Source organism: Miscanthus floridulus, chromosome 18 (genome assembly GCF_019320115.1).
Source record: "Miscanthus floridulus cultivar M001 chromosome 18, ASM1932011v1, whole genome shotgun sequence".
In the NCBI taxonomy this organism is placed as follows: Eukaryota; Viridiplantae; Streptophyta; class Magnoliopsida; order Poales; family Poaceae; genus Miscanthus; species Miscanthus floridulus.
Window position 1 is genome coordinate 16,366,681 of NC_089597.1, and position 4,815 is coordinate 16,371,495.

Genomic DNA, 4,815 nt, shown 5'->3' on the forward strand with positions numbered 1-4,815 from the left:
TAGGTGGGCCCGATCAAAGTCAACAGCGAGTCAATGGTCAATGGTCTTCGGACAACGGTCAGGGTCACTGACGTGTGGGTCCAGGGCTACTAATGTTAGCAGCTGATGTCATCGTGACGTCAGCATGATGTCACCTCGGCTGTGTTACTACTGACATGTGGGTCCCGTGTGACGTCATTACGACGCTAGCATGATGTCATCGTTTGACGTGGGGGTCCAGCAACACTGTGTCGCTGACTTGTGGGGCCAGGTCAACATTGACCAGTCAACGGTCAATACCGGCCGGGTCCGAACTGGGCCAGTTGGGCTTCGGGTTGGGCCGGTCTAGGCCGGGCCAGGCCGGACACATGGCACGCTGTGATGCTGCCATGTCACGGTCATGGGCTCTTATTGGGCTTCATCCATAGCGCAGCTCACATCATGTGGCTCACGGTGGACCAGCGCTCAGGTCCATGGACTTACGGCAGGGCACATGGTGGACCAAGTCCACCGTCTCTTCTCCTTGGCTCGGCTCACGTGCACCGAGCTCACGCATGGGTGGCCAGCGAGGGGGGTGTTCCCCTGTTTTCTTCCGCGGCGGTGCTCCCATCGACGGCGAGTGCCCGGTGAGCCTCCGTGGCAGTGCTGGTGTCTGATTGGGGAGGGGGAAAGCTTCCCCGGGCCACGGCGATCATGATCCTGAGGTCTAAGTGGTGGTCGAGGTCCTCCAGTGCGTTGGCCACAGCGGCCGGTGGCTCGACAGTGCTCGCCTGTGGCGAGGCCACGCACGCAGGCCGTCTAGTGGCTAGTGCTGGGCAGATGAGGCTTCTACGGCTTTGTGTGGACATGGTGAGGGCATCCTGAGCTCGAGGTAGGGTTTTGGATTCCTGGTGGCCGGTGGGGGCTCCAGCGGCCATGGCGACATGGTGACGACGGCGATGCACATGGTTGATCAAGGGGGCTCCCGCAGGGTGGTCACGGCATGGTTGCGGGGTGTGCATGGGTGCATGTGTTCCTAGTGGCCGAAGACAAGGCGCTAGCCTACGTGCTCCAGGTGTGGAGCGCCATGGCCGATGGTGAGGTTCAGCGGCAGAGAGAGACCGGAAGGGGGGCTCAGCGTGGGTGGCGTGGAAGAATGGATGGTGGTGTCATGTCGATTCGAGGCCATGTTGCTCCGGTAGCCGTGCAGTGCCGTGCCGAACCATGTCGGTGATGTAGACGATGGCATCGCTCTCGGCTCCGGCGGTCTCCTCCCCCATAGCGGCTTCGGCGTTTCCCCCTCTTCTTCCTCTTCTCCCTCTTGGCTTGGGTGGGCTATGGACGGCCACCAAGGTGGCGGCGGGGCGACGGGACGAGCGCTAGGGCTCTAGGGCTAGGGCTTTTATAGCTGAGCTCGGCCATGGAGCCCGGCGTTCGGCCGCTAGAGATTGAGGAGAATCGGAGGTGTGCATCCCATCCGATGGCCGTGCGTGGTTGCGTGGGCGTGGCGCAAGGGGGGGGCAAGGCCATGCCCCGGGCATGACCCCCTAGCCTGCCCTACCATTGCTGTCGGGGTTCTATCGGAGGGGAGAATCAGCGTGGGCGTGGAGAAGAAGCACAGTAGGGCTGACATGCGGGGTCCAGCAGCAGCGGCAGCGAGCGAAGGCGGGGAGCGCGTGGGCGTTGCTGGGCCACAAGCTGGGCCGCGCACGCTGGGGGCGGCCGCGATGGTGCTGGCTGGGCTGGCTAGCTTGGGCCGAGCGGCTGGCTGCGAGGCCCACTTCTTCTTTTCTTTTTTCTATTTTCAGTTCTCTTCCATTTGTTTGAATTCAAATTTGGTTTTGGTTTTTGAATTCAAAAATTGGTGCACCAAATTCATTAGAGTTTTAGATATGTGACCCACAACATTCTTATATATATATTAGGAATTTATTTAGCCATTTTGTATAACAAAAGTAAGTGTAACAAATCCTTATTCTTTGATTTGATTTGATGGTTTATTACTTTTAAAGGAGTTGTTAGGCATTACATAAAACAAATGAAGATCCAACTCACAATTTGAGTTAACAATGTATGCAACCCTTTATTTGTTAGAAATTAAATAACATAATTAGCAAATGTCATGCTATGCTTATATGATGACTTGGGTTGGGGTTATGCCTAATGCAGCCCTCAGGTTGGCTTTCTATATATGACACTCATCACTACATGGGAGTTCCAAGAAAAAAATTTGTAGTTGGTATTTTTGGTGTATGGATTTTTGGGTTGTTACAATTGCCCACGCGGAAATCAACTTCTCCCTTTTCCACGCTTCTACTTCTTATCATTCCCTGCATCGTATTTCAAATATGAGCAACCAATCCGGTATCAAATACCCAAGAATTAATATAAGAATTAGCAAGGAAAATGTCCGTAACATAAACAACAAGTGTACAAGCTGTGAGAGTACCTTTACTACTGCGATCCTTTATGGATTCTAGGTACAGCTTGCAGTTCCTCTTCCAGTGACCTTTTCCATGACAATGAAAGCACTCAGCATCAGCAGTTGGTCCTACCTTGGGCGTAGGTGGGTTTGGCTTAGAGATCTCATCTTTAGCCTTGCCCTTTTTCTTCTTCCAAGAATTGCCCTTCTTCTTAAACTTAGGCTTGTTTTGGACCGCCATCACATGGCTACAGCCAGCACCTTTCTTGATATCATCCTCTGCTATTTTAAGCATGCCACATAATTCATTCAAGCCCTTCTCCGCCCCATGCATATGGTAGTTCGCGATGAAATTTCCATAGTTGGGTGGAAGAGACGCGAGAATAAAATCAGTAGCTAATTCAGGGCCAATTGGGAAGCCTAGCTTCTCCAACCTCTGAGTGTAACCAACCATTTTGATCACATGTGGCCCAACTGCTGTGCCCTCTGCTAGCTTGGTTTTAGCAAAAGCCTTTGAGACATTGAACCTTTCAGTCTTGGCTTGAGTCTAGAACATATTATTGAGCGCCACGATCATATCATGCGCTGCATGGTTATTGTCAAACTACAACTGCAAATCTGGTTCCATACAAGCAAGCATAAGGCAACTCACTTCAAGATCAGCATCACATGCTCTCTTGTAAGCGTTTTTCTCTGCAGCAGGTGCATTATCGATAGGCTCTTCTGGTAATGGGGTGTCTAGAATTTCTTCCTTTTTCTCAGCCCTGAGAACAATTCTTAGGTTGCGGATCCAATCCACATAGTTTGTTCCGTTCAACTTATCTTTCTCAAGAATTGAACGCAAAGTAAATGGTTGATTGCTAGGCGCCATTTATCTACAACAAAAGTAATGCAAAATACTAAGACAATGTATCCAAGACAGAGTAAACGATATTAAACCTTTAATAGAATCTACTACCACTAAGATCAATATCCCTCTCTTGAAACTTAGTGATTCAAGACCCACAACTAACAAGTCTACTAGTGAGCTTTAGCATCACCGCTAGAAGACATGATAGATTGGTAAGCAACTCTTTGCTAATCATATCACATATGACTCTTGTTGTTGGGTAGCATCTCTATGCTTTGGTGCCCAACTACTCATGCTCCAAGGTCCCTAACCGTTAGGATGACCTTGTCCAAGTAACCAACCCTTCTGCTGTAAGTATCCGATACAAACCTGTCTAGTCAAGGAAAATCAGTGGCACCCTAATTTCATAGACCCACCACCGATTGTACAAGACACATGATAGTGCAAGGTTTGGGGAAGCATTTTAACTTAAACATTGCCAAGGGATCGTTCTACTTCACCATCGCATGTAGACAAAAACATTATCACATGTGAAAGTAGAACATAGTAAGAACGACATTAACACAGATATGACATGGTATAGCCCATTGTTCCTTTGGGGATCTCCATCTCCATCAAACTATTCCTCATGATGATCTCCATCTCCATGATCCATGTATGCCATCCTTTAGTGATGAGTCCACCAAGACTAGCTATCACTAACGCAAGACAGTGAAGAAAATTACATAGTTGCGGATAGGATCATCATAGTTTGGCACATAGGCCATTACATCAAATTGACAATATCTTTGTGGCTCCAGCCATATTGTCATACTCATGACATGCAAGCCATGAATTAATTACATACATGCATCACATACACATAAGGGCTATATCAGTCATAAATTCCTGCAAAATAGAGTTAACCAATTCCGACGTCTAATCTTAAAACGCCGAAAACACCATCTTTCCGGCCATTTTTCGCAAATCTAATTTCAGCAAAACCACCAAAGGGGGTGAGAATCAGATGTATTTTTTTTCTCTACAATTTTTGTTTAGAGTTCATCTCAATCCGAGGTCGTATGCAAAAATTATGGCTGTTTTACCGAAAAACACTTTTTCTTGCACCCCGACGCCCGGTAGTAGATCTAATCTATCACCGTTGCGCATCATATGCGCTCAGCACTTGACCTAGGTTTGATTCGATCAATCTGATTGATCTCCATCTTGCCATGACTGGATTTACATGTATCACTTAACTCAGATGGTAGAATTCCGACCGGGACGAGTAGATCGTTACATGACCAACACGGTAAAATCATGAACCATGATCAGAGACTCATCTACAACCACGCATATCTCCATACACACTCATCCAAACCTATAACAATAAAGTAACCGCTCTGATACCACTGTAGGGTTATGAGGATGCTACGCTAGCCGGAAAACAAAAATTCAACCTCATAAACCAGGATCTACTGCTAGTTATAGATCATAGGATTACCACTAGATGTGTAGGTGCAGCAGAAGCGACTTGATGTAGTCGTACATGTCATAGTGGTGTCATGCAGTTGCAAGGTCATCCATACATCTGTCCCCTTCGTGC

General features: G+C 48.3%; 1 pseudogene; it reads right to left on the reverse strand.

The window, feature by feature from the left end:
- Window positions 1-2,271: 2,271 nt before the first annotated feature.
- LOC136523356 (uncharacterized) lies at window positions 2,272-3,251 on the reverse strand (annotated as a pseudogene).
- Between the last annotated feature and the right edge of the window lie 1,564 nt (window positions 3,252-4,815).